This window comes from Callithrix jacchus, chromosome 5 (assembly GCF_049354715.1).
Source record: "Callithrix jacchus isolate 240 chromosome 5, calJac240_pri, whole genome shotgun sequence".
NCBI classification, from domain to species: domain Eukaryota; kingdom Metazoa; phylum Chordata; class Mammalia; order Primates; family Cebidae; genus Callithrix; species Callithrix jacchus.
Window position 1 is genome coordinate 39,130,542 of NC_133506.1, and position 18,983 is coordinate 39,149,524.

General features: G+C 46.7%; 1 long non-coding RNA gene across 2 annotated transcripts in view; it reads left to right on the forward strand.

Moving 5' to 3' along the window:
• The first annotated feature begins 876 nt into the window (after positions 1 to 876).
• Positions 877 to 18,983, forward strand: part of LOC128932047 (uncharacterized) — a 130,849-nt gene continuing 112,742 nt past the window's right edge. For both annotated transcript variants that reach the window (XR_008481316.2, XR_008481317.2), the window contains exon 1: positions 877 to 1,276. This is a non-coding gene — a long non-coding RNA (uncharacterized LOC128932047). The remainder of the gene's footprint in view (positions 1,277 to 18,983) is intronic.

Sequence of the window (18,983 nt, forward strand, 5' to 3'; positions counted from 1 at the left end):
ATACTCAATGCCCCCAGCCTTGTTAGGGAGGGGCATGATAAGAAGAATCCCATGCAGCAACCTGAAACATATCAGTGAAGGTATTGGGGTGAGCCCAGTGGGGCAGCTGACGGCTGAGTCAGGCTGGTGGGGTGGAGGGAGCTGTGAGGGCCCCATAGCTTGGAGTAACCCTGGTCTTTTTAACAGCCACCATGAGAGTGAGCAGGCAGGGCCGGAGTCGGACAGTCCAGTCTGTAAATGCTAGCCGTGAACCAGTGCCCTGTTGTTGCCTTAGGAATGTGTGCCGGGATTGGAATCCTGCAGTTAAGGATCTGGAAGGTTCTAACCAGGTGGTTAAAGAATATGACTTCAGGCCAGGCACTGTGGCTCATGCCTGTAATCCCAGCACTTTGGGAAGCCAAGATGGTGGATCACTTGAGGTCAGGAGTTCGAAACCAGCCTGGCCAACATGGTGAAACCCTGTCTCTATTAAAAATACAAAAATTAGCTGGGCGTGGTGGGGCATGTCTATAATTCCAGCTACTTAGGAGGCTGAGGCAGGATAATTGCTTGAAACCAGGAGGTGAAGGTTGCAGTGAGCTGAGATTGTGCCATTGTACTCTGGCCTGGGTGGCAGAGCAAAATTCCATCTCAAAAAAAGGGTATGATTTCATAATAAGGTCATGTTGCCAGGGACCATGTATTGATGTTTCTAGGGAGAAATGAGAAGGAATACATCAACGGAATAAGACGATGCTCGTTTATGACATCCGTGATGTCTTTCAAGGCTTGAGAAACACTCTTTTGTCTAATTAGTCATTGTGACCACATCTCCATGGCGACCATTATGTTTGCACTCACAATAGACACATGTGCATCCATTAAAGGAACACCGTTGCCAAACGCACGCTCTGGGCCCAGGGTGGAGTGGCTTTTTACAGCACAGCCATCCAGGCTGCTGCAAAAGGTGTCAGAAAACAGGCAAGGAGCTGTCCCTGTTCATGAAGAGAGGCTTGTCTGGCATTAGGCCCTGGGTCTTAGGGAGTGTAAAACTCGGCAAGGCGGGAGGTGCTCACGCTCATGGCAAAGGCTCCAAAGGCATTGATTCATTCTTTGTTTTCTTTTTTTTTTTTTTAAATGTGTGCCAAATATTTTTTAAGCTCATTAATTAATGAAGGAACCAATAAGATGTTAAAAACTGGCTCAGGAGAGAATCCAGGGCAGACAGTAACACAGGTTATTAGGAAAGCGGAGGTGAGCTGGTCAAGAGACACCACATTGGCTTCTTCCAAGAGCGGTAAGGAGAATGGGGAGAAGATTTAGTCTTTTATTAAAGAGAAAATTGAGAGCCAACAAGGGCTCAGTAGAGTGAGTGGTGCTCGGATGGAGGGAGGACAGGCCGGATGGGACTAAGTGAGACTGTGCCACCCAGACCTGGGCGGTGCTGTGGGGATGCTGCTGGCTGGACTCTGTCCTTTTTGTGTTAAGTGTCCCCAACTCCCTGCACAGGCCCCAAATATGGTAAATGCACTGCAGACCTTGGGGCCTGAGGGAATGAGAGGGGACCTCCCAGAAGAATGGAGTTGGAACAGACCATGAAAGCTCGGGGTTGCAGACCCAACTCTGCAGTGGGACAAGGAACCAGAAAATTGGTCTCTTGTCCCATGGCAGAGAGGTGGCTCATGCCTGTAATCCCAGCATTTTGGGAGGCTGAGGCAGGAGGATTGCTTGAGCTCAGGAGCTTGAGACCAGCCTGAGCAACATAGTGAGACGTATCTCTACTAAAAATAAAAAAATTGGCTAGGCATGGTGCCACACACATGTAGTCCCAGCTACTTAGGAGGCTGAGGTGGGAGGATTGCTTGAGCCCAGGAGGTTGAGGCTGCCGTGAGCTGTGATAGCACCCCTGCACTACAACCCAGGTGACAGAGCCAGACCCTGGTTCAAAAGAATGAAATAAACATTTTAAAAGATTGCATAAGATAAATCTGCTGTAGTTTAGGGAGCTACTGTGAGGTCACCCCTGATGTGAGTCCTGCTCAGTCTTCTTCCTCCCTCTAAATGTTTTGTTTCTTGATCTGGGTGTTAGTTACCCAGGGGTGTTTATGAAAAGTCAGGGAGCAGTATGCTAATGTGCGCTTCTCTATATGCATATTATGCTTCAATAAAAAGTTTACAAGTTAGCGCTTATTATTGTTCTTAATATTATTATTGAATTAACTTACTGGAGCCTCAAACTCTTCATCTGTCTAATGGGGTTGATCATCCCTTTTTTCTGCAGAATTGTTAGAGGAGACAGTATTCACAGCATAATCATTAGTTTATTCAGCAGGTATTTACTGAGTGTCTGCAGGCTTGGGCACTGCTCTAGGTGCTGGTGATAAAGACGTGATTCAAACAGACAAAAATCATGGTGTCTACATGCTGGCGAGGGGAGAGAGACATGCGAGGTATTCGCTTACGGAGAACTGTGAAATTTGGACAGCACCCTCTGGTTCAGAAAACAGGATCCTGGAACACATCTCTATCCCATATGGTGAAAGTTGTTTGGTTTGGTTTTGATTTGGCTCCTTAAATAATTAACTCACTTGTTACAAAATCTTGGTTAGTGCAAAGTCAGATGAGTGAAAGCTGTGGATGCTGCATAAACAATGCCGGCCTTTTCCAGAATGTCTAGGTGCGATCAAATTGCGAATTAGAGCAAACTACCCTTCATGAGCTGCAGTGCTGCTGAGGACCAAGGCATGAACAGCCCAGCAAAGAAATGCTTTCTCCCTCCTGTTTTGAGGGACTCAGGTTTCGAAGCCCTGCACTCCACAGGCAGGAAAGCGTTAAGAAAGGAATGTGCATTTCCACTGAACAAGAAAATCAACTTAGAAAAGAAATGTGTATTGGAAAATATCTATTTGCCTGCAAAATAATGTAAAAATAATGAGCTCCTATTCCCCTTTGATGTGCAGCGCACGCTTTTAAGGAAAGATTCTGCATTTCTGAGATACTGGGCCTGGCGTGTAATGAAGTGGTTGTTATGGCAACAACTTTCAAAAGCAAGTATTTTCTGAGAGATGTGCTCCACACAGCCAGCGTGAGAGAGGAAAACATGAAAACAGAGACAGGGAGATGAGCTAAACAGAAGGCATTAGATGCCGAGAGCATCCGCTTCAGGTCCAAGGGGAAGAAATGTACCCGCTGCCCCCTGCCCCCACTACCCCAGCCTGGATTTGCAAAGCTGCAGGGGAAGCCAGACCCCTGCCCTGGAAGGGGCTCCTTGAGGAATGGAGCTGGGACAAGGCAAGGTTGGGGCTGAGACAGTGTGAGACTGTGAAGAGGGACAGGTGTCCTGAGCCTGGGGTCTCCATCACCTGTCCCTCGCCACGGCCCCTTCCTCCCAGCCTGACTCCAGCCTCAGCCTCTTGCCCTTCCCACCCTTCCTACTGTTCATTCATTCCAGGGACCAATCTTCCCACTGGCATTTGGGGCCTTCTGCCCACTTCACCCCTTCACATGCCTGGGAGTCCTGCCAGGCTGGGCATGGCATCGCTGGCATTTGTCACTCTCTTTGCTCTGCAGAGCAACCCCAAGTGCCTTGAACAGTGCCTGGCATAGTAGCTGCCTGATCTCTACTTGTGGAGGGAGTAGATGGTCCTTCTCTGACAGCTGCTGCTATTGTCTCCATTTTGTAGACGAGGTGGTTGAAGCTTGGTGCTGTTGAGTGATTTGCTGCAGCCCTGCAGGCAGTAGAGCTGGGCCGCCCACACCCTGCACTGTGCTGCCTCTCGGCGCCCCCATCCCAGCCCCCCGCCTTTGTTCATGCTGTGTCTCTGCCTGGCACACCCACTCCTGTCTTGTAAGACCTGACCCAAAGGCCGTCCCGGGGCCATGATGTCATGAAAACGCTGCCTCTGAATGAGACCCCTGGATGTGCCAGTGTCCAGGGACGGGGCCCTCACTACCTGCTAGGGAGTCTGGGCTGGGCACCATGTCCGGCAGCTGGGAACTGCCAGGAACAGAGCGTCCTCCATAGGGACTGTGTCTGTCCCAGTCACTGTGCTCCTCCCCATGCAATGCCAGGTACAGTGGCATCACTCAGGAACCCTTGGGTGAATGAGAGACTTTGGAACACAGAGAGTTTGGGAAGGTCCTGGTCGGTCAGGTTTTGGAGATCCTTGGGGCTGACCCCGCCAAAGCGTTCTTGCAATTGGATAACCTGCTCAAACACAGCGCAAGCTCATATTTGACAGTGATGGTGAGGAGGGGGGCATGTGAGTGTGCAAACGTGTGTGCATGGCCTCATTGGAGGGGCTTTGCTCTAAAAAGGAGTCTGGGCTACACACGTGTGTGCTGACTTCTCAGGGGTGGGGGGGATGAACGTGTGCACAGATTTGAGTTATCTACTGTCTAAAGGGACATGCAGTTAAATATGTGTTTCAGGAGCATGTGGTGTTTGTGTCTGTGTGTTCGTGCATGACCCTGATTGATGGGACTTGCTCTGGAAGGGGTGTGTGTTTATGTATATGTGTGCGTGCATGAGTGCATGCATTGTGTGTGCACCTGGTCTTGAACTGTGTGTATGTGTGTGTGTGAGATGAGCGTGAGAAGCAGTGTGCTGCAAGAAGAGGTTTGTATGAATGTGTGTATGTTGGGGGTGTACCTGGGAATGTGGGGATGGATGCCCAGCTTGAAGAGCAGTGGATGCGTTCCTGGCAGCTGCGTTTGTCAGGTAGAGGGAGCCTATTGAAGTAAATGGGCTGTGTTTTCGGTTCTCTGCTTTGGGAGAGCTTCTGCCAGCTGTGCTGGTAAACCTATGAGTCACAGAGAGAGAACTGTGCCGTGACACTGTCCTCTGGATCATAAAAGATAAGAGTTAGAGCCAGGAGCAGCCTTGGAAACCACCTAGTTCTATCCCTTGTGTTACAGCTGATGGAAAACAGAGAGGAGAAGCAAATTCTCCAGGTCACACAGTGAACTCAGGGTAGAGCTGGAACTTGGACTTGTGTCTGGGTCTGGGACTTCCGGATCCTCTACTCCCTGCTGCCAGGTCCCCGAGAAGGAGGGAGAGGGTTAACCACAGAGTAATTAATACCGGGCACCAGAGTATTATAAAATTTCATTTCCACTTTAATTAGGGGAACTTAAAAAAATAGAAGTCTTTTGTTGTGTCAATTAGTTGATTGACTGTCGTTGGTTTCTGGGTTAGGGAAACTTGATCTGCAGTGAATGAATTTGTTTATCAGGAAAAAGGAGCCAGGGGGCGGAAAGAGAAATTCAATTAAGTGTCAGGTTGCTGAGTGACAGGCTGCATTTGATAGAACTTTTAGCTTAATTGCTTGTATTTCATTAAGAGTTTTATTTATCAAGGGTATTCTTCATTTTAAAAATCTCAGGTGGTGTCTGAGTGGCTTTGGGCTATTTTTCTGCATTGATTAAGGACATTGAATTGTGGATCTGAAGAATTACCTGGGACCTCAGACACATTCCTGCTGGGCAAACACCATCCTTTATCCTAACTCCTGAGGCTTGAGGTCCTCTCATGCCTCCTGTCCCAAAGTTATATCCAAAGTCTAGTAAGTGCTGCATTTCTCTGGGGAGAAAAATCTGTATTTCTTCTTTAGATTTTCAAAGGGATAAGAGTCCCATAGACAGTAACACTCAGCCAGGCTGACCAAGTTGTTTGGTTTCGTTCTCTGTGGTGGTTTTTCCTTCCCCATAGAAACAACGTTAATTGGGTGCATAGCTGTAAAAATGTACATGAAGGCAGTGCTGGAAAATAAATTCCTGTTACTCTGCACTAGCAAAAATGACTTTAAAAATAACTATCCTTGAGAAGAAAATCATCCCTACAAGATTTAATTTAATTACAGATATGATTACTATCAGGGTTTTTCAAGAATGTCCTATAAGCTCAAAAGTAGATGCATTCTGTTATAAATCAAATGGGTCCTGGTGCTCTAGAGGTACATAACAAATACAGAGTGTGGCTAACTCGAGTTATTCTTTTCTGAAGGCTTCAAGACCCTTCTTGTGAGAATTGTCTAATGCATAATCTGTAATGGCTATAGACAGGGAGGGAGGAAGGAAAGGAGGAAGGGAGGGAGGAAGGAAAGGAGGAAGGGAGGGAGGGAGGAAGGGAGGGAGGGAAGGAGGGAGCAAGGGGGAAGGGGGTAGGAGGGAGAGGGAGAGGAAGAGAGGAGGGGGAGAGGGAGAGGGAGGGAGGAAGGGAGGAAGGAAGAGGGGGAGAGGGGGAGGGAGGGAGGGAGGGACAGCCTGCTGAGTCTTGGGGCTCCATCACCAGTCTGTTACCATGGCTCCCTCTGGCCCTCTCTATGCACCTGTGGTCCCAGCTACTTGGGAGGCTAAGGTAGGAGGATTGCTTGAACCCACAAGGTTGAAGGGGCTCACTTCAACCCCCTCTGGTCCTCTCTGAGTCTTGGTTCTCTCATTTATAAAACAAGATGATCACTTGTTTTATAAATAAGAGAAGCAAGGCTCAGAGAGGGCCAGAGGTTTTCCCAAGGACACACAGCCAGCCATGGGCAGAACCAGGACTAGCACTTGTTCTTCCTGCTTCTTTTCCAAGTACCTGGCTCTGTGTGGGGCCTCTGAGTGGCCTGGCTTATGTCCCACAGGGACAGTTCAGCAGGGCAGCCATTTCTTTTCCTTTTGATCTATTAGAGCAGGAGAACAGAGTGGTTAGGACTGCTGTCACTGCCTGGGCTTAAATTCTGGATCTCCTGATTGTTACGTGAACTTGGACAAATGCTTTGACCACACTGATTAACTGAGGATGGTAGGAGCATCTGTCTCCCTCACCATCAGGAGGAGTCCATGGGATATTCCACGCAATGCACTTAGACTATACCTGGTACGTAGTAAATGCTTAATAAATAGCAGCTATAATTATTATTGAGCTTCCAAGTACGATTTTATTTGAAAAAAAAAAAAAAGGTTCCTAATTCTCCTTTTTTTTTTTTTTTTTTGAGAAAGGAACTCACTCTGTTACTCAGGCTGGCGTGCATGGTGTGCAGTGACATGATCATAGCTCACTGCAGCCTCAACCTCCTGGGCTCAAGCGATCCTCCCACTTCAGCCTCCTGAGTAGCTAGGACCACAGGTGTACACCACCAAGCTCAGCTAATTAATTTTTTTTTTTTTTTTGTAGAGACAGGGTCTTGCTATATTGCTCAGGCTAGTCTTGAACTCCTGAGCTCAAGCAATTCTCCCACCTCAGCCTCACTAAATGCCAGGATTACAGGTGTGAGCCACCACACCTGGCCTCTAATTCTTAAAAATAATTGAGGAGCATTGTCCTGGAGACTAAATAGCTCCCACCCCAACTGGTTCTTCTTCTTTTTTTTTTTTTTTGAGATGGAGTCTAACTCTTTCGCCTGGGCTGGAGTGCAGTGGTGCGATCTCAGTTCACTATAACCTCCACTTCCCAGGTTCAAGTGATTCTCCTGCCTCAGCCTCCTGAGTAGCTGGGAGGACATGTCCCTGCCACTACGCCCAGCTAATTTTTTGTTTTTCTAGAAGAGATGGGGTTTCACTGTGTTGGCCAGGGTGGTCTCCAACTCCTGACATGGTGATTCACCTGCCTCGGCCTCCCAAAGTGCTGGGATTGTAGGTGTGAGCCACTGCATGTGGCCCCAACCGGTTCTTAAGAAGAAATAATTTACTCCAGGGGATGTGTGGACTTAGTCCTGGTCCATGATGAGTTCTGGGAACCAAGGTTTCTTTCTGCCTTGGGTTTTGCTCTTCCTGGCACTCCCTTAGTCTCTGAGTATTTTTCTTTTCTTTTCTATGGTACACATCTATTCTGGCTCTGTTCTCCTCTTTCCTTTTTCCTTCCTTTCCTGAACCATCCCAACCTCTCCCTCCCTCCCTTCCTTCTTCCCTTTCTTCCCTCCTTCCTTCATTTTCATCCCTCCCTCCCTCCCTCCATCCATCTGTTGGGTGTGGGAGCTGGCTTCTACAGTCTCTTAAGAGCTGATTGTGCCCATCTGTTTCTGACTCTGCATTTAATGATGTCACTTGATGGTTTGACAATCAGCCATGGTGGGAATATTTACACCATGGAAATTGGAGAATACTGCAAATAAGGGCCTTTTTGGGATTATTTGTTTGCTTTTTTTTGAAAACTATTTTTCAGCCTACTGTTTCATGCATCCATCCCTGCATCATGTATCCCAGACATCCAGCCACCAAACACTGTCCATCCATCTGACATGTATTAAACACTTCTTGTGGGCCAGGCCCTATACAGGCTCCACTGGGAGGGCAGAATTGGTGCGAGCCTGCTCCCTGCCCTTGAGGAATTGACCCTTTAGTGGAAAAGACATGTTACACACTCAAGGACTGTCCTGGACATCATCTCATTTGATGGTCTTGGTCAGTATTGGTATCTCAGTGTAACCATTGAGGACATTAAGGCCCAGAGAGGTTAAATAGATTGCCTGAGGTCACACAGCTGGCTGTCCATTCATTTGTTTACTTGTATGACAAGGCATAATGCTCAGCTTACAGAGGGGCTCAAATCCAGCCAGAATACCAAGGTGAAAACTGACTTTCAAACCTGTCCTTCAGAAATAAACCTTCTTAAAAAAATAAAAAGAAAGAAAAGAATAGGGAAAGTTATTTTTCCATCTTGCTTAGATGGGGACAGTTTTGAATTTATTTTTTTCAGATTGAACAATCGTTCCTCAAATGGATAGTGATAGGTGATCTAAAAAATAATCTTTAAAAATGTCGCCGAGTTGGGCATTTCCTCCCGGTGACATAACTCAGTGTGACAGAATGCATTTAAATGCACAGAAAAGGAATGGTGAGGAGTGCAGCTCAGAAGGTGTTTGTGTCTGCTGCCAGCTCCTTAACCCTCTCCTTTCCTCCCCTTTCCTCTGCTGCCCCTGGACCTGTGGGCATGTCCACTTCCCTCACTGCCTCCAGCTGTACGTCTACACACGCATCAGGCATCAAAAGCACTTCTGAATATCCTGGGGCCCAGGATGGAGGCAGGTGTTAGGCTGGGGGGAGAAGGTGTGGGTTTCCAAATGGGCCAAAGAAAGAGGTGCTGGGAATGCATGAGAGGTGATGTCTTCCTTCTCTTTGGATTCCTGTCTGTTCCCATTGTATTTCTATTCCTGTGCATGGCCACCATGATTATGAGGGGAGGGCTTTGCTTTGGGAAGGCTAGGGCCAGGCCAGGTGAGGCCCAGGGACAAAGGATCTGCTGGTAACTCAGCACTCAGTATGCGAGGAAACCATACCATGATTCCTCCCTGGTTTGGTGGGTGGCCTCCGTCTAAGAGACAGAACCCTAGGGCCATGCTAGGGTTGTAGCTGAGAATGTGGATGACAGCATGATGCTCAAGGAGTTGGAGTTTCTTTTGTGTGATATTTTAGTTGTACTTCCCAAGGTATGTTCCATTATCTGCACACTAGTTTCAGTTTCTGGCATTCTGTGTCTCTGCCATTATGGCTGGGAAAAAAGAAGGTAGATACCTCCTTAGAGAGGAGAAGGAGGATCTGATGGAGGGGATGTCTTAGGTCAGCTTTCCTAGATGGAGATTCTTGCAGAATTTTTTCAGAGAGTAAATTATTGCAGATGGGGAGTGAAGGGAGCTGGACATGGGAGGAGAAGGACCTGACACTAGAGGTCAACTTCAGTCTGATTCACGGGGAGCTCTGGAGCATGAATTGTACCACAGAGTGGACCCCGCTTGAGGCCAGGGGAATGGCATTTGTACTCCCATGTCAGTCACTAGCTACTGGTTGCCACTGGTGGGGATGGGAGTAAGAAGAGAGTAGCCTCTGAGAGGAGGCAGATCTGCCCAAGGCAAATCCCTGGGGAAGGGGGCAGGGAGAGCCTTTAAGCCTTTAGGACTCACAGGACCCAGGGACTAGTCTGATAAAAGGGGTGTTATGGTTTGAATGTGCCCCCAGATTTCATGTTGTGGAAACCAAATTCCCAAATCCGTATGTTGATTGGAGGTGGGGCCTTTGAGAGATAATTAAGATGAGATAATGTCATCAGGCTGGGCCCCCATGATGAAACTGGTGGCTTTAGGGGAAGAGGAAGAGAACTGAGCTGGCAGCTCCCTGGCTCTTATCATGTGATGCATTTCACCACATTATGACACAGCAAGAAGGGCCTCACCAGATGCAACCCCTTGGTCTTGGACTTCTCAGTCTTTAGAACTTTAAGAAAGACATGTTTTCTCTTTTCTTTATTTTTATTTTTTTTATAGAGACAGGGTTTCACCATGTTGGCCAGGATGGTCTAGATCTCTTGACCTTGTGATCCTCCCGCCTCGGTCTCCCAAAGTGCTGGGATTACTGACATGAGCCACCCTGCCCAGCACATGTTTTTCTTAATAAATAATCCAGACTCAGATATTAAGTTGTAGCAACAGAAAACAGAACAAGACAGGACATATGGGTTGGGAAGCAACAGCTACTACCAGGAGAACCTCAACAAGACAGGAAAAGGGAGGGGAGGAACTATTCCCCTCCGTGCCCTGGGAGACTGTGGGAGGAATTCAGCAGCAAGCAGAAGGCACTCTTCACCCACTGCTGCCCCCACCCCCCATGCCACTGTAGCAAAAGTTTGCAGAAAGTCCTCTTTTAATAACTGGGTGCCATCAAGGTAGGGGAAGAGACCTGAAAGCCACACTCATGAAAGAGAGACCGAGGCGAGAGATGCTTTATTTATTTATTTATTTATTGAGACAGAGTTTCACTCTTGTTATCCAGGCTTGAGTGCAATGGCACGATCTCGGCTCACCGCAACCTCTGCCTCCTGGGTTTAAGCAATTCTCATGCCTCGGCCTCCCGAGTAGCTGGGACTACAGGTGCGCACCACCATGCCCAGCTAATTTTTTTTTTTTTTTTTTAGTAGAGATGGAGTTTCACCATGTTGACCAGGATGGTCTCGATCTCTTGACCTTGTGATCTACCCGTGTTGGCCTCCCAAAGTGCTGGGATTATAGGCGTGAGCCACCGTGCCCGGCCTGAGATGCTTTAAATACTTACTGTTCTATGTATGGCTCCAGGATCAGCATCACCAGCATCACCTGGAGCTTGTCCAAAACGCAGGCTCTCAGATCCCACCTCAAGCTACTGAATCCAATCCAAAATTTTAGTAAGATTCTCAAGTGATTTGTGTATACCCTTAAAGTATGAGATGTTCTTCTTAGAAAAAAGGTATTACATCAGACATGTGCCTCTTGGCTGGACAGACAGCTGAAGCACAGTATCTTCATTTATTTTCTGTTCTTTATTTTGTTTGTTCTTTCAAGCCATCATTGTATTGAACATTGGTTTTCTGGGCAATGTCCCAGGGAAACAAACCTTCCTGCTCTCCTGGAGCTTACTGTCTGTGGGGGGAAGCAGACACTGGGCATGTAATTATACACGTCGTTTATTACAATTGCAATAAGTACCACAGAGAAGAAAAAGTACAGGTGACAGTAGAAGCATAACATAGGGGAGCTGACCTGGTCGGAGGCTTATGGAAAGCTTTTCTGAGGAAGCAACATTGAAAAATGGGGACAGCTGCATTCTAGGCAGAGGGAAGAGCTCATGCAAAGGTCTTGATGCAGGAAGAAGCTCAGAGATTTTGAAGATGTTTAACAAAATTCCAGTCCTGGCTGGGCCCAGTTGCCCACACCTGTAATTCCAGCCCTTTGGGAGGCTGAGGTAGGTGGATCACTTGAGGTCAGGAGTTTGAGACCAGCCTGACTAACATGATGAAACTCCTTCTCTACTAAAAATACAAAAATTAGCTGGGCATGGTGGTGAGCACTTGTAGTCCCAGCTTCTTGGGAGGCTGAGGCAGGAGGATCACTTGAACCCAGGAGACAGAGGTTGCCATGAGCTGAGATTGTGCTGTTGCACTCCAGCTTGGGCAATAGAGGGAGACTCTATCTAAAAAAAAAAAAAAAAATCCCAGTCTTTGCTGTAGACTCGAGAAGAATGAAAGAGAGAGAGGAGATGGGATGGAGAGATGGAGGCAGGAGTGCAACCCTGAAGGCCCTTACAGGCCAAGTTAAGGATTTTGGACTTTTATCATCAGAGCAGATGGCATCCTTGGAAATAATGTTTCATGTAACTCATAAGAGCATAAACTCTGCCACTCGCCAACTGTGAGACCCTGGACAGGTGGCTTAACCTTACAGCATCTCAATCTTCTCATCTGTAACAGAAGAACAACCTAGTGCCTATGGCATAGGGTAGTTTTTAAGATTAAATGAGTTGCTATATGTCAAGGACTTATAACAGTGAATAGCACATGGGAAGGGTTTTTTCCTCAGGAGAAGAATATGATAACATTTGTGGTGCTTCAAGAAATTTCTGTCACTACTGCATGAGGGAAATTAGACTGTAGAAGAGACACTGGAAGGCAGAGAGATCAGTCAGAAGATTACAGCTCCCCCAGGCTAAGATGATGGTGGTTCAGACCAGCGTGGAAGCAGTGGAGATGGAAAGAGGTTGGATGAATGGAACTTGGGGAATTGTTGGGTTTGTGTGCTGGGGCTGGAGGATGGGAGCGGGCATGAGGCAGCAGAGGAGTCGAGGATGCTTCCAAGGTTTCTAGCTTGGTTGTCTTGGTGGTTGGGTAGCCAGGTTTTGGTGGAAGATGGATTAAAATTTGGACATGTTAAATTTGGACATGTGAGATGTTAAAATGGAGATTTTGAACAGGGAGATGAGTTGTGGGGCTTCAGATAAAAATCTAGGAGTCACTAACATAAAGATGGCAAATAAAACCATGGGAATCCAGGCACCGTGGCTCATGCCTGTAATCCCAGCACTTTAGGAGGCCAAGGCAAGTGGGTCAGTTGAGGCCAGGAGTTTGAGACCAACCTGGGCAGCATGGCAAAACCCCATCTCTACTAAAAATACAGAAATTAGCCAGCTGGTGGTGCATGCCTGTGGTTCCAGCTACTTGGGAAGCTGAGGTGGGAGGGTGGCTTGAGCCCAGGAAGTGGAGGCTGCAATGAGTTGTGGTTGTGCCACTGCACTCCAGCCTGGGTGGCAGAGCCAGACCCTGTCTCAAAGCAAACAGACAAATATATACAGGCAAAAAACCAAAAGCCAAAACAACAGAAAACAAAACCAACCAACAAACAAAAAACACCAAGGGAAGAGATGAAACTGCTCAAAAATAGTGCATGGAGCTTGGAGTTTGGAGTCACATAGACTTGGGTCTGAATCTCCTCACCAGCTAGATTTTGGGAGAATTATTTAGTTTCTCTGATAATCAGTTTTTAATCTGAAAAATGAGAATATTTATAACTACACCCAGGGGTTATTGTGGGAGGTAAATGAGACAATGCGTATAAAACATCTGGCACGGAGCTCAATCATTATTAATCATTTATCTTCTTTTGCTCCTCCTTCCTCAGTCATCACATACGTTTTTTTCTACCTTGGTTTCTAAAGCCTTCTGCATCCAAGTACACCAGGCCTGCGTGCACCTGTTGCCCAGGTGCTGAATCCAAAGTAGTGCATGTTCAGAAGGGAACCTGGCTGCCCCAGGCAAGGCTGCCACACATAGGAGAGGCAGTCATGTGAAATGAACACTGGTCTTCGAGTCAGGTGGACGTTGATTCGAGTCTCATCTCTGCTTCCCACTTGCTTGGGATGTCAGGTAAATCAGTGCACCTGCCAGGGCCAGGCATTCACCTGCAAAGTGAAACATCGGGTGATTCTGCTCGGTATTAGTTTGCTAGGGCTGCAGTAACAAAGTGCCACAAATGGGGTGGCTTAAAACGACAGCCTTGTATTCTCTCACTGTTCTGAAGACTCAAAGTTCTGAGTCCGCAGGACCGTGCTCCTCTGAAACTCTGGAGAGGACCTTTTCTTGCATCTTCCTGGCTTTTGGTGTTGGCCACCAATCCTTGCCATTCCTTGGCTTGCAGCTGTGTCACTCTAGTCTCTGTCTCTGTGGTCACATGGCATCCTCCTCTTGGGTGTCTGTGTCTCTTCTCTTCTTTTTGTTTTTTTTTTGAGACAAAGTCTCTTGTTGCCCAGGGTTGGAGTGCAATGGTGCAAAACCTCAGCTCACTGCAACCTCCGCCTTCTGGGTTCAAGAGATTCTCCTGCCTCAGCTTCCCAAATAGCTGGGTTACAGGCATGTGCCACCATGCCTGGCCAATTTTTATATTTTTTTTTAGTAGAGATGGGGTTTCTCCATGTTGGTTGAGTTGGTCTCGAACTCTCGACCTCAGGTGATCCACCCACCTCGGCCTTCCAAACTGCTGGAACTACAGGCATGAGCCACTGTGCCCGGCCTCTTCTCCTCTTATAAGGCCACTGGTCATATTGGCTTAAGAGCCTACCTTACTGTGGTATGACCTCATCTTGACTAATTATATCTGCAGTGACCCTATTTCCAAAGAAGGTTACATTCTCGGCTACTGGGGCTAGGACTTCGACCTGTCTTTTTTGGGAGCACAATTCAACCCACAACATACTCCTAATATGTTTCTTCCTTTCAATCTGTAAAAAGAAAAAAAAAAATCTCCCCAGAGAATAAAGCCGGGGAACGTTAATTATATTTTCATTTGTTGTTAGAAAGCAGTTTTCTGACTGCTTAGAAATACGTGTTTTCTCCATTAATTATGATCTCCTTGTGGCAAGTGATCATTGCAGGCAAAAGCTCTTTCTCATTTAGAGATTGAACACAAAGGCAAGAGTTGGACCAGCTACATCTGGGGAGGAGAAACTTGTGTTAAATTGGAAAATACAACCCTTTTCTCCCTTCTGTGTCCTCGACACAACTTCTTTCTAGAGTGGGGGCATTACTGGTGGGGGGATCTTTTGTTTTCTCCGCTTCCGTTAAACTGGATCTCTAGAAATCGTTTGCCTTCTGCTGATAGAGGCAGCAGTACACCTTTGCCTTCTGCTTCAAGGATAATCCAGTGTCTGAGTGTGAGAGACTCCGATGGGCTCTCCATTCCATAGAATATCTTACCGGTCAGCTCCCTTGAAGAAGTTGTGTCTGAGGATGTTGGAAGTTAATAAAGGGCCCATGTCCAAGAGGTCTTGGGCACCCAAAACTCATGGCCAATCACACTTCTTAATATTTGCTCAAATGAGTCGAAAACTTCTGTCCAGACAAAATCTTATGCATGAGTGTTTACAGCAGCTTTTTCATAATTGCCAGAACTGGAAAGCGGCCACGATGTCCTTCAGCAGGTGGATGGATAAACAGCCTGTGGTATATCCTCAGAATGCAGCATCACTCAGGATTTTTTAAAAAAAGCTATCAAGCCACAAAAAGACATGGAAGAATCTTTTCTTTTTTTTTGAGACAGAGTTTTGCTCTTGTTACCCAGGCTGGAGTGTAATGGCGCGATCTCGGCTCACCTCAACCTCCACCTCCTGGGTTCAGGCAATTCTCCTGCCTTGGCCTCCCGAGTATCTAGGATTACAGGCACGCGCCGCCATGCCCAGGTAATTTTTTGTATTTTTAGTAGAGACGGGATTTCACTATGTTGACCAGGATGGTCTTGATCTCTTGACCTCGTGATTCACCTGCCTTGGCCTCCCAAAGTGCTGGGATTACAGGCGTGAGCCACGACTCCTGGCAAGACATGGAAGAATCTTAAAGGCATATTGCTAGGTGAAGGAAACCATTCTGAAAAGGCCACATACTCTCTGATTCCAACGATATGACATCCTGGAAAAGGCAAAACTATAGTAAAAAGATGATCAGTGGGATGTTCTTCACACATACCCCAAAACCTAAAACACGATAAAATATATATTTTAAAAAAAGAAAAATAAGCTAAAAAAAATGATCAGTGGTTTCCAGGGGTTTGGGAGGAGGTAAGGGGGGATGAATAGGTGGAGCAAGGGCATTTTTAGGGCTATGAAACTATTTTGTATGATGCTGTAATGGCAGGTACATGATCTTTGCCAAAGCCCATAGAATGTGTCACACAGAGATTGAACTCTAAACTGAGGGCTTTAGTTATTAATAATGTGTAGTATTAGTATTTATTCATCAAGTACAATAAATGCCCTACGCTAATGCAAGGTATTAAAAATAGGTCAACTGGGCTGGGCGTGGAGGCTTACACCTATAATCCCAGCACTTTGAGAGGCCTAGGTGAGAGGATGACTTGAGGTAAGGAGTTCGAGGCCAGGCTGGCCAACATGGTGAAACCCCGTCACTACTAAAAATACAATTAGCTAGGCGTGGTGGTGAATGACTGTAATCCCAGCTTCTCGGGAGGCAGAGGCAGGAGAATCACTTGAACCCGGGAGGCGGAGGTCGCAGTGAGCTGAGATCACACAATTGCACTCCAGCCTGGGCAACAAGAGTGAAACTCCATCTCAAAATAGTAGTAATATTAATAGGTTAACTGTTTGCAGGGTTCAGGGGAGAAGGAGAGGGAATATATGGGAGTTATCTGTACTTTCTATTCAGTTCAATAAACTTAAAACTCTTCTAAAAAAATAAACTCTATTAAAAAGCAACCAGACAAAGAAACAAAAACCCCTTACAGACTAGTCGCTTTGGGGAAGCTCCTGGGGTCTATGACCGTGGGACCTCTTGGGATTTTCCTTGGGAGGCAAAGTACTAATGCCTGATTCATCTCTTCACACCTGGGTGGCCTTAGTTCAACCAGTGCCCACGCTGTCTAAAAGGTTATCAGCTTTGAGTGGAGCTGCAGGTAAAAGGAGGTCCCATAGCTGGTTCAGCAACTGTGCAAGTGACCCCACACTTGGCAGGCCTGGTGGCAGATCGCGTGCTGTCTGTAGTCTGGAAAATCTTAAGAATCCTAGCAGATGGTGCTAGGCAGTGACTAGGATAAGGCAAGTGACACACTTCCCTGGGGCATGAAATTAAGAGGGTTAGCCAGGAAGCCTTAGCCATCGAGAGGCTACTATTTTACAAGATTTTACTAATAGTGCTATTTTAATGCAATACTTTAAAAACAACGCCAAGATGGAATCGAACCCTGCACTTGTGGAACGTGGCCGTGCTCATCTCACTCTTGTAGCGGGGGAGCCCACCACATCCTGCCTTGATTTACTATTTTGAGATTTTAGTCATCTTGGCATTATTTTTAATTTTAAAAGTTATTTTGGCAAAATATTGTTTATCTTGATGACTGAAATTTTGGGCCTCTTCCCTTAAGTTTTTTGCTTAAGGCAAGTGTTTGACTCATGTCACCCTAATCTAGGCCCTGCCCCTATGCCTCTCAATGATCAGGTTAATATATTCATTCAGCAAATATTAATTGTATACCATGGAGGTACTTGGTGGACAACATAACTCACCCCATGGGTATCCATCCTGCTTTTCCCCTGGTCAGCCCATTGTTCAAGGGACTCATGACCACGTGGCCACGGCAGTATGCCTGCATCCAGCACCAAGACTTCCTGGGCTATCGTCACTGCTCAGTGCTGAATGTTCCAGCAGCAGATGTCTTTACCAATGAGGTATCATATAGCACGTTGAGGGGATCTGATGGCTGGTTGATTAATAGGTCACCATTTGCTATGGAGGGGAAATACTTTGTTCTTACCAGAATAGACACATATCCCGGATTTCCATTTCCATCATGCCCTGGCAGCATCACCATCCATGCACTTGTGAAATGTGTCTTCATAGCCACAGTGTTCCCTTGGGCCACAGCGAGAGCCATGAGGCAATGGACTGGTGCTCACGGAATTTGCTACTTTCACCGTGTAGACATGAAGCGGCTAGCTTGGTGGAAGGATGAAGTGGACCACTGAAGGCTCAGCTCTGCCACCTTTAATGCTGGGCTGCTCTTGTACAGGACATAGTAGTATATGTTCTGAAGCAGCAGCTGATAACTAATGTGTTGTCTTCCATGACCAGAATACACAGATCTTCTCCTTTGACTTTGAGTTGCTTCTACGCAGAGATCCTGAATTACAGCAGAGACCACTCCTTGCCCAAGTCCTGTTTTTTCACCCAGCAATCCAGCTCCCCAAACTGCATTCCTGTATTGAGGACACCTACAATTTCTCACTATCTCCTCCTTCTGGCAGTGAGGCATAGGCCCCAGACTTTTGGGAGTAGCTTGAACTCTAGCTTTAAGCTGGAGGACACCAGAACCAGGATACTTCTGCTGATCTCATGGTGCTTATGCTTTCCCACTAGACTCTGACATCCAGTTCCTCTATATAGCCCATAGTTTGCTTTGAGTATGCTATGTACAGGAGTATAGGTTGTGTACTGCATAAGTCCATAGGACACCATTCAAATGTAATAGATGTGAACAGTGCCCTTGGACCTGTGCAATGCAGAAGGCTTGCCTGAGCAGTTAGGTATAAAGAACTTGCACCAATATATTGAAGGAAAGGGGCATGGCAGGCTGACTCTGGTGATATCAAGCTGGTGATAAAACAGAGGCAACAACTTCTAATGTTTTGCAGCATTGTGCTTAGCCTTGTATGTCCATCACAACAGTCCTGTTAGGTGGTATTAATATTATCCTCATATTACAGATGGGGGAACTGAGTCTCAACGAGGTTGGATAGCTTGCCCAGGACACACAGCCAGGAAGTGGTAGAGCCAGAATTTGAACCCAGGGAGGCTAACTCCCCAGCCTTAGCACTTAAACATGACTCAACACTGGTTGTATTCCTGACTTCGTTTTAAGAATGGAAGCTGGATCCAGTTCTCAGAAGAACCTGAGACCTTGCCGGGATCCTAAACATGTAACTGGAGAAAGAGACTTAGAACTAGGCAAATGGATCAAAGCCATGCTCCATCACTTACCAATGCAACTTTGGCTTCATCCCATTGTCTCTCTGAGCCTCCACTACCTGTTCCAATTTGCCTTTAATTGCTAAAAGGGATTGCACACTTACTGGATGTCAGACACAGCTAAGAACTTTAACCACATGACCTCCTTCAGCCCTTTCTGATAGGACCCTGGCCTGGAGGGACATCCACGTGAGAACATGCGTCGAAAGGGCTTTCTCAAAGTGTCACCTTGTGATATGGTTTGGCTCTGTGTCAC